The following is a 10,175-nucleotide window of genomic DNA, read 5'->3' on the forward strand; positions in this document are numbered from 1 at the left end:
TGACCCAGCTAACCAATCACAAAACACACTGACCCAGCTAACCAATCACAGCACACTCTGACCCAGCTAACCAATCACAACACACACTGACCCAGCTAACCAATCACAGCACACACTGACCCAGCTAACCAATCACAACACACACTGGCCCAGCTAACCAATCACAACACACTCTGACCCAGCTAACAAATCACAACACACACTGGGTGAGATAACCAATCACTGCACACACTGACCCAGCTAACCAATCACAGCACACACTGACCCAGCTAACCAATCACAACACACACTGACCCAGCTAACCAATCACAGCACACACTGACCCAGCTAACCACTCACAGCACACACTGACCCAGCTAACCAATCACAACACACACTGGCCCAGCTAACCAAACACATCACACACTGGGCCAGCTAACCAATCACAACACACACTCACTCAGCTAACCAATCACAGCACACACTGGGCAAGATTACCAATCACTGCACACACTGACCCAGCTAACCAATCACTACACACACTGACCCAGCTAACCAATCACAGCACACACTGACCCAGCTAACCAATCACAACACACACTGGCCCAACTAACCAATCACAACACACACTGGCCCAGCTAACCAAACACATCACACCTTGGCCCAGCTAACAAATCACAACACACACTGGGTGAGATAACCAATCAAAACACACATTGGCCCAGCTAACCAAACACATCACACCCTGGCCCAGCTAACCAATCACAACACACATTGGCCCAGCTAATCAAACACAACACACACTGACCCAGCTAACCAATCACAGCACACACTGGGTGAGATAACCAATCACAACACACACTGGCCCATCTAACCAATCACAACACACACTGGCCAAGCTAACCAATCACAACACATACTGGCCAAGCTAACCAATCACAACACACACTGGCCAAGCTAACCAATCACAACACACACTGGACGAGATAACCAGTCACAACACAAACTGGCCCAGCTAACCAATCACAGCACACACTGGCCTAACTAACCAATCACAACACACGCTGTCCCAGCTAACCAATCACAGCACCCACTGGCCGAGATAACCAATAACAACACACACTGGCCCAGCTGCTAATGCCAGACTGGGGGAGAGAGGTTTGGTAATAATGTAAAATATGTGAACAATAATGTTTTTCGAACAACCTAGTATGAGAGCCTGTTCTAGTTACACCCCAAAATCAAAATCAAGACTTTTGTCTAAATTATAGACAAGTGCAAACTCTGTGCTTAATGCATATGTAATTGGCTTCATTTACAAAATTAGGTGATTATATTCGCCCGTCTATGCAAATGTCTATTTATGTGTATAGAAACAAAAGAATGAGGTTAATTACTAGCTGTCACGTCAGTTTATAGTGATATATATTAGCAAAGACACTGATAAATACACCACATCTTCATCTTCAGCTTTTGGTTTTATTTATCATCAGACACAAAACAAATCAAATGATAGTGGCAGGAAATGTTCTTTATGTTGTGTTTATTTATATCCATTTATTTGTATTAAACACCAAGCTGATGGAAGGAAAGCAATTTAAAATAAGACGCAATTAGACAAGAAGTAAATTTTAAGTAAATATTTATTTATCCAATCATTTAGCAACAGATGTAGTGCTGGATGCTGCTTGGACACGCAGACAGTAATGCCCTACACCAGGAATCCTCAAAATCTGGACCTCGGGATCCACTTTCCTGCAAAGTTTAGTTCTAACCCTAATCAAACACACCTGAGCTAATCAATGCCAATTAATGTATTTTGGGATCATTAGAAAATCACAGGCAGGTGAATTTGATCAGGGTTGGAGCTAAACTCTGCAGTGCATTTGACCTCCAGGGCAAAAATGAGGAAGGGAGCACTACACCCTTATAATAACTTAAAGGGCTCTGCCCTTTGAAGGGAGTAGGGCATAGGGATGGTTTGGTATTCGGCTAAAATGACGATGACCTGGCGACGTCCTCACAACTTTCCACAATAGAATGTTCCTGCACAAGGGGAGGCTGCACTTTTAGGACCCCGGCTATAGGACCCTGGTTGTAGGACCCTAGTTTTTTTATGACAGCGCCACCTACCGAACTGAATGATATAGCAATGGTTGCAGGACCGCAGTTATAAGAGCCAGGTGGTTTAGTTTGTACATACATAGTTTGAAAGACATTTAACATCAGGAGTATTTTTATTATATTTTATAAAAATTAGTTTTTTTATTCAAAATACATCAGAGGTAAAATTGAAACAATTTACACAAAACAAATGTATATCAATTGATCACAACTGAAAAAGTGAAGTCTTAGTTTCTTGAATTATACTGTATATTGACTAACCTCCTTAAGTTTAACTAATTTGCTCATTATCAAAATTAAGATGGAATCAGAATATGCAGTTACTAAATTATATAGCCAGATATTGTAATAGTTGTAGAGAGGTAAGACAAAACTTGAGAATGATTAAATAATTAATTTATTGACATTATATATATATACACACACAGACACATACATTTACATACAAATATACATTTATATATTGTGGCGGGGGGAAAGAAGGACACGACTCGAGGATGAAGGTAACTTCCCCGAAGGGTGGATTTTATTGAAAGGAAGGGTGGTGAAGTGGCGTTGCTGTGAGGCGGCTTGGTGCTCGTTGCTCAGCGTCCTTGTAGTGTTGTGCTGGTGCAGTGTGGGTCCGTGCTCTCCCGTAGGCGTTGGGGCTGGCGGTCACACGCTGCTCTCTGTAGGCACAATGAAAGAAAGGGTTAGCCGAGTCTTGCGGAGACATCTCACCACTGTGTTCACTTGCTGGGTTTAAGTAAGCAGCGATTGATGGGGCGCAGGTGTGGCCGCTCAGCACGTGACGAGCAGGTGCAGGTGTGCCTGCTCCGTTTCCAGGGCTACGCTGATGAGAGCTCGGGACACGTGTCACACTCCCCCTCCAAGCGTAGTTCTGTTCCTATGGAGAAGCGGGGAGATCGGGGGAGGGCAGGGAGTGGAGCCTGACAGATCTGTGAAAGCTGCCTATAGCCAGGAGAGTCCGTTGGCCGTCCCCGCTCGGTGTTGCACGGTGAAGTTGAAGTCCTGGAGCGCAAGGAACCACCGTGTAACCCTAGCATTCATCTCCTTGGCCCGGGCCAACCACTGTAGGGGAGCGTGGTCTCTTATGAGGGTGAAGTGGTGACCAACGAGGTAATACCTGAGCTCCAGGACTGCCCACTTGACGGCCAATGCTTCGCGACCCTGCGACAGAATGTCTCCCAACCCGGTGTCGTTTGCGTCCGTCTGCAGCAGGAAGGGGCGGTTGAAGTCCGGGCCTCGGAGGGCCGGCTACGTCGTGAGGGCTGCCTTTATCCGGTGGAACGCCGCTTCCGTCTCGGGGGCCCACGGGACCTTCTCTGGCTGCCCCTTCCTGGTCAGGTCTGTCAGGGGAGAAGCTAAGGAGGAGAAGTTAGGGATAAAGCAGCGGTAGTACCCCGCCAACCTCAAAAATGCCCGTCCAATTTGTATTGGAGGTGGGCCGCAGCGCGGAAAGAATAGCAGCCACCTTCTTCTCTTGCAGTTTAATGAGGCCGCGACCCACCTGGTACCCCAAGTACTTAGCTTCAGCGAGGGCCAGATAACACTTCTGGGGGTTAGCGGTCAGGCCAGCCCGGCGTAGTTCCGTCAGCACCCTCCGCAGCCACTCCAGATGGTCCTCCTAAGTCTCCGAATGGATGACGACGTCGTCGAGGTAGGCCGCCGCATACGCTTGATGTGGCCGGAGGAGGACGTCCATTAACCATTGGAACGTGGCCGGGGCCCAGTGTTGGCCGAAGGGAAGGACCCGGTACTGCCAGTGGCCACTTGGGGTAGAGAAGGCCATCTTCGGTTTCGCCTGTTCCGTTAAGAGGACCTGTCAGTAGCCCTTGGTGAGGTCGAGGGTTGAGATGAACTGGGCCCTTCCCAAATGGTCCAACAACTCGTCGACATGGGGCATTGGGTAACAGTCAAATTCGGAGACTTCGTTCAGGCGGCGGAAGTCGTTACAGAACCGGAGGGTGCCGTCGGGCTTTGGAACCATGACGATGGGGCTGGATCATGGGCTGCATGATGGTTCAATTACCCCTAACCTCAGAATCTCCTGTACCTCTTCCTCGATGGCGTGTCGCCGAGCCTCCGGGGCAACGTCAAGCAGACCGCGGGGTTGTCGGCCGAAGAGCAGCTCGAACGGTATAAAGCCGGTGGAGGCTTGAGGGATCACTCGAATACCGAAGAGCACGTAGGGGAGCATCTGGTCCCAGTCTCGCTTATCTTCGGCCGCCACTCGGCGCAACATCTGTTTAAGGGTCTGGTTGAAGCGCTCGACGACGGTCTGGGGTTGGTACACCGTGGTGCGGAGCTGTTGGACCTTTAAGAGCTTACAGACATCTGCCATCATCTGGGACATGAACGGGGTGCCCTGGTCAGTCAGAATCTGGGAGGGGATGCCCATCCGGCTGAAAAGGAACAGCTCCTGGGCAATGGCCATCGTGGTGGCTTTACGGAGGGGAATGGCCTCAGGGTAGCGGGTGGCATAATCCAGCATGCTGGGGGGAGGGGTCCGAGCTTGGTCACATTAATGCACGGGTTTACCTGGGCTTAAGCCCAGGGCCCCGGGCTAGGGGAGGGACCCTTTAAAATTACGCTTTATCGCTTTGCTTTGAATGCACGTGCGGGTGTTGCAAGTCCTGCTCGAGAAGTGTCAGTCAAACCCTCTCACTCAATGAACCCTGCAATCATCAGTCACAGTGGGCATTATAAGTCTGAAATCCAATAAAATTCATCATTGTATGAACGCATTAAGTTATTGGCCTCTATCGAACTCACGTGACATACTTACGTTGAATTCTTTATAAGATAATTGCCGCCTATTCTAATGATGACAATAACTATTCATATACAGGGTTTCTGCAGGTATCTGCAGAATGACAGCAAAAGCTGATTAACATATATTTAAAATATTGCAAATAAACAATAAGTAATAAAATAGTTACAAATAATCAAATTACGAGTAATAGCACAAATAAATACAACAGAACAAACATATAAATGAAATGGTGCTTTTCAAGTTTTTCATGTAGGTTTAAACAAGAGATTTTCAGGTACAAAAGTTGTAATCTAATGTATAACTATAGAATAGATTAAACTTTATAAAAAAAACCTGAAATTAGACCTGCCAGTAGGTGGCAGCGAATCACTTTTAAGGAGCAAATCATTGAGATTCAACGGATTCATTCAAGCTGCTGATTCACTCAGGAAGTGTTGCTCAGAAACGCAAAACAATTCTGTGGACTTTGGAACCATTTTCGTTGGCAAAATACAGCGAAACAGACGATTTGGTGTGTTAAATGTAAGTCTCTTGATATTAAGTTCTTGTTTATTAAACTGTACGCTGACTAAAATAATCACATTTGTAATCATGCTAATATTGGGGGAAAAAAGGCACTCTTGGTGTAATATTGGTTAACAGATATTAAATTATATAAATATGAAATATATACAGGGGCATATTTGAATTCTGAGGCATTAAGACTAAATCACATGCACAAGTCTAACCTACTAGACTATGTCACGTAGTGCATGTGTGCACAGAATGGGTGTTTTTGTAAAGTGAGATGCATACTCGTTAATATCAGATAATTAAATCAACAATTACGATACTGGTAGAACTGGTAGATCCCTGATGAGCCCGACATCTATTGGAGAGCGGGGTGCTTCAGTGGGCATGGGCTCATCTTGAGGGCCAGGAACCGCCAGCCTGCTCACTGGTCGCCCTCCCCTACCTCCCGGTGTTGGGTGGCCTCCGCCAGCTCTATGGCCTCGACCAGTTTGTCCATGTTGGTCGGGTTCCGCATACCGGCTGCCTGACGAAGCATGCGGGGAAGGGCCCGCAGGAGGCGTTCGACCACAATGCGCTCCGCTACCTGGTGTACGGTGGGACCCCCGGCCAGCAACCAGTGTTGGGCCAAACGGGAGAGGCTAGTGGCTTGAGCCCGGGCCAGCTGCCGCGGGTCGAAGGTCCACTCGTTGAATAGCTGGGCGGCGCTGATTGGAGACAGCCCCATCCGTAAGTCTTCGTAGGAGGTGCTTTGTTCTGGGGGAAGCACGAAGTACATGTAGCAGGTACAGGACTTCTGCATCAGCTAACAGTTAAGTGTTCCCAGCAGTCTGTGAAATGGTGGAATAAAGACAGGACAAAAACGTGCGTGTGATCAGCTCTCATCTTGCTGGGTTATATATTTTCCAAAAAACCTCACATTAGAACAAACAAATGTCAAAATATGCATTTTGTAACAATAAATTGTAAATGTTCACGGTTTCAGTCTTTTTCTTGTGAAAACACACATTTGCATATTTACATGCTATTCGGTGTCACATGACTCTGGCTTCCCCCTCAATTCAATTGTATCAATTACATATACAAACAAACCCATTTTAGATCACTCAGATGCATTTTTAGAGTAAAGTAAGCATTTAGAGGAACTGATATAAGAACATATTCAAACATCTTCACCTTCAGTAACCACTATCACAAGGCCTAAATATCCTCCATTCGCGGGTGAACATCGCAAATTCATTTCAGTATTAAACATGGAAAACCTTATCAAAATGACTCTAATTCCCACAGTTGATAAGCATTAACATGCAATCTTCCAACATCCATACAGAATGACCCATAAAACTATCAACTAACATGTGAAATGGTGGAATAAAGACAGGACAAATACGTTTGTGTGATCAGCTCTCCTCTTGCTGGGTTATGACCAGCAGCCCGGCAGACGCATTGCAACACACTGCACTTTCATAGCGCCCTCTGTTGGTCTAGCGGAACCACCAATCGCTTCATACATTTACACATGCATAACCAATATTAGCTTCATCAATTGTGACGAACCAACAATGGGGCATCACATACGCTCACTGAGCCTCTCCCGTGAGCATTGGGGCAACAATGCGTGCCCATTCCTCCTTGGACGATGGCTCCCGCGTGGCCACAGTCTCGAACATCTGGAGATACATTGTTACGTCAACGTGCACTGTCATCCTGGGTAGTAGCTGCGTTGCCTGGACACGGGGGTCAGGAAGCGGAGTTTGCGGGGCCGTGGCGAGAAGGAGCGCGACCAGCTCATGTTCCGCTTCCCCTTGCCGGGAGGCTATGTGCTCCGTAATTTGCTGCTGGCGGTTGCTCACCTCGGTGAGGTGCTTCAACAGCTCTTCCATCGTTGGGGAGGAGCGCCACCTGGGGAACCAGAGAAGATGCATGAGGCAAGGAACGTGGAGAAAAAACAAACAAAAAAAAAAACAGTCCAACGCCGTGTGGGGAGGAGTCGTCGGTGTCCTCTTCACTGTCCTGCCCACATTCTCCAACAGTGTGGCGGGGTGAAGAAGGACACGACTCGAGGATGAAGGTAAGTTCCTCAAAGGGTGGATTTTATTGAAAGGAAGGGCGGCTTGGTGCTCGGCTTCTGTGTTAGTGGTGCGCTGGTGCAGTGTGGGTTCGTGCTCTCCCGTGGGCGTTGGGGCTGGCAGTCACACACTGCTCTCTGTAGGCACAATGGAAGAAAGGGTTAGCCGAGTCTTGCAGAGACATCTCTCACCTCTGTGTTCGCTTGCTGGGTTTAAGTAAGCAGTGCTTGATGTGGGTGCAGGTGTGGCTGCTCAGCCTGTGACGAGCAGGAGCAGGTGTGCCTGCTCGGTTTCCAGGGTGACGCTGATGAGAGCTCGGGACACGTGTCACAATATACATAATTTGTGCAAGAACAAAAGCACCAAAAAGACTCATGGACACATGGCTGTAGGCTTCAACTCTGAGAGAGAGAGAGAGAATTAAATAAGAAACATTTGTTTAACATGTTCAACTGAAATATATATCTCTGATTTAACACTTATGAAATGTTTTTGAGGTTTTTCACATTTGGCTCCCAAACTCTGGAATAGCCTTCCTGATAATGTTCGGGGTTCAGACACACTCTCTCTGTTTAAATCTAGATTAAAAACGCATCTCTTTCAACAAGCATTCGAATAATGCATCTCTTAAATTGTGACATCAGTTGCATCTGATCAAATGCGCATTCTTATTCTTTAGCTTGGGTTAAACTAATTAATTTTACTTGGTTGGAACAGCAGCTACGCTAATGATATTTGTTTCTCTGTTTTGGTAACTAGGATTTACACAAGCTTCGGTCTAGATCCAGAACACATGAGAAGAGATGATGCTGACCCTCAGAGGACCCCAGATGATGCTATCCCTGAATCAACAAACAGAACTAACAAATATTGCTACAAGTGTGACTACATCATATAATAATTTCTGTCAATAATGTTCATCGTCTGGCTGACTACATCTTGTATTATTTTTTCTGAAAAATCCTGACATATGCGCACAAACTGACAGTCACCACTTATAAGCTACTACTAAATATTGTAGAAATGTAATTTTCTGTAGAGTTGCTTTGTAATGTTTGTATCGTAAAAAGCACTATACAATTAAACTTGAATTGAAATGTTGGAGTTATAGAGAAAGTCAAATAGAATGTTCATGTTACTGACGTCTAATTCCAAACTCCAAATGTGTAAATATATATATATATATATATATATATATGTATATATAAAATAGCAATACCCACCTCCCTTCTTTCCTCAATTGTTTGGCAATCTGTCTGTTAAATTCTCCCACTTCACTGAAATAGTTATCAGAGAACAATCACTGTTGTGTCAACATAAATATCAGTAGCAAAAGGGTGCACTGGGCATTGCTCAAAAATAATTAATAATAAACTCTGACCTGCAATGATAATCCAGACCTGAAAGGAAGACCTGCTCAGCCTCCTGTAAGGAGACATTCCGGAGGACAGCCAGGGCATTTATGATGGCCTATGAAAAACATTAATGTAAATATACTATAATACCACTACTGAACATTGGATTGTTAAATGCATCTTGAAAAAGAGAGAGTCTATTATATATAGAATATTTTGAGGTCATCTCAATTAAAATATCCCTAGTGCAATTTTTTCATCATATGTCCTACAATGATCCTAACCAAATCCATAAAATTAATATTGGCCATGCAGAACATCACAGAAACTATCACATGATAACCATGGACTGTGTGTTGTAGGCCTGCAGATAAGGCTAAATCGTTACAGATTTTTTTTAAACCGCCAGACGACTCATTCATTATTGCAAAACAATTCCAAAATGACAGGCTAATTTGTAGTGCAACCAGGCAGTTGAATCATGAAAGGTATTTTATACTTAACCAATAAGGTAAAACAATGATTAAGCAAGTTTTCATACTAATACAGTAAGCTCCAGGTAAATCTTACACATTTAACATCAGCATGCTTTCAAGCTCATCTTTTAAGCTAAATTAATGTGCTGGCTAGATTTACTTATTATAAATTGCAACAAGGATTCATTAAATCATGGCCACGAATTAAGAACGTCTTAGTAATTAATACATCTAGAATACAAATTCTAAATGTGTGGTAATTAGTTATTAATTCATAGTTAGCAGCTCTCACTTTGGCTATGTAAACTTTGCTTTGTTTAAATGTAATATAATAAAAGTTAATTTAATATCGGTACTCACAGTCTGATTGTCCATGTCGTCCATCTCAAATGAGTATTGTAGGTGATCCAGTTCGGTAGGAGGCGCTGTCAGAAAAAAACTAGGGTCCTATAACCGGGGTCCTATAGGCGGGGTCCTAAAACCGCTGCCTCCAATTGTGCAGGAAAACCCTTCTCCAACGTGTGCTTCAAGATTGTAAATGAGATTTACCCTACCAAAGAATTTGTAAGGTTAAAATTTAATTTTGAAGCAAATTATTGTGTTTTTTGTGAAACAAGTATTGAAACTTTAGAGCATGTTTTTTTTTTGTTGGTGTGTTTCAGTTCACTTCTGTTGGAGTGAGATGCAAAACTGGTTATGTTCTAAAGATGTTGAATTACCACCATTCAATGTGAAGGTAGTTAGGTTTGGTATTTTTCATGAAAACAAAGATTTTGAATTCGTTCTCAATTCTCTGATATGTTTTGGGAGGTTTTTTATTCACAAATGCAGATGGTTTAAATCTAAACCCAACTTTATTCATTGGTGTAACGAGCTAAAACTTTTA

The 10,175-nt window shown here is 44.4% G+C and overlaps 1 protein-coding gene across 1 annotated transcript in view; it reads right to left on the reverse strand.

Moving 5' to 3' along the window:
* Positions 1-10,175, reverse strand: part of LOC132146361 (zinc finger protein 658B-like) — a 910,027-nt gene that overhangs the window by 743,499 nt on the left and 156,353 nt on the right. The gene's annotated exons all lie outside the window — the stretch shown is intronic.

Source organism: Carassius carassius, chromosome 1, assembly GCF_963082965.1.
Source record: "Carassius carassius chromosome 1, fCarCar2.1, whole genome shotgun sequence".
Taxonomy (NCBI): Eukaryota; Metazoa; Chordata; class Actinopteri; order Cypriniformes; family Cyprinidae; genus Carassius; species Carassius carassius.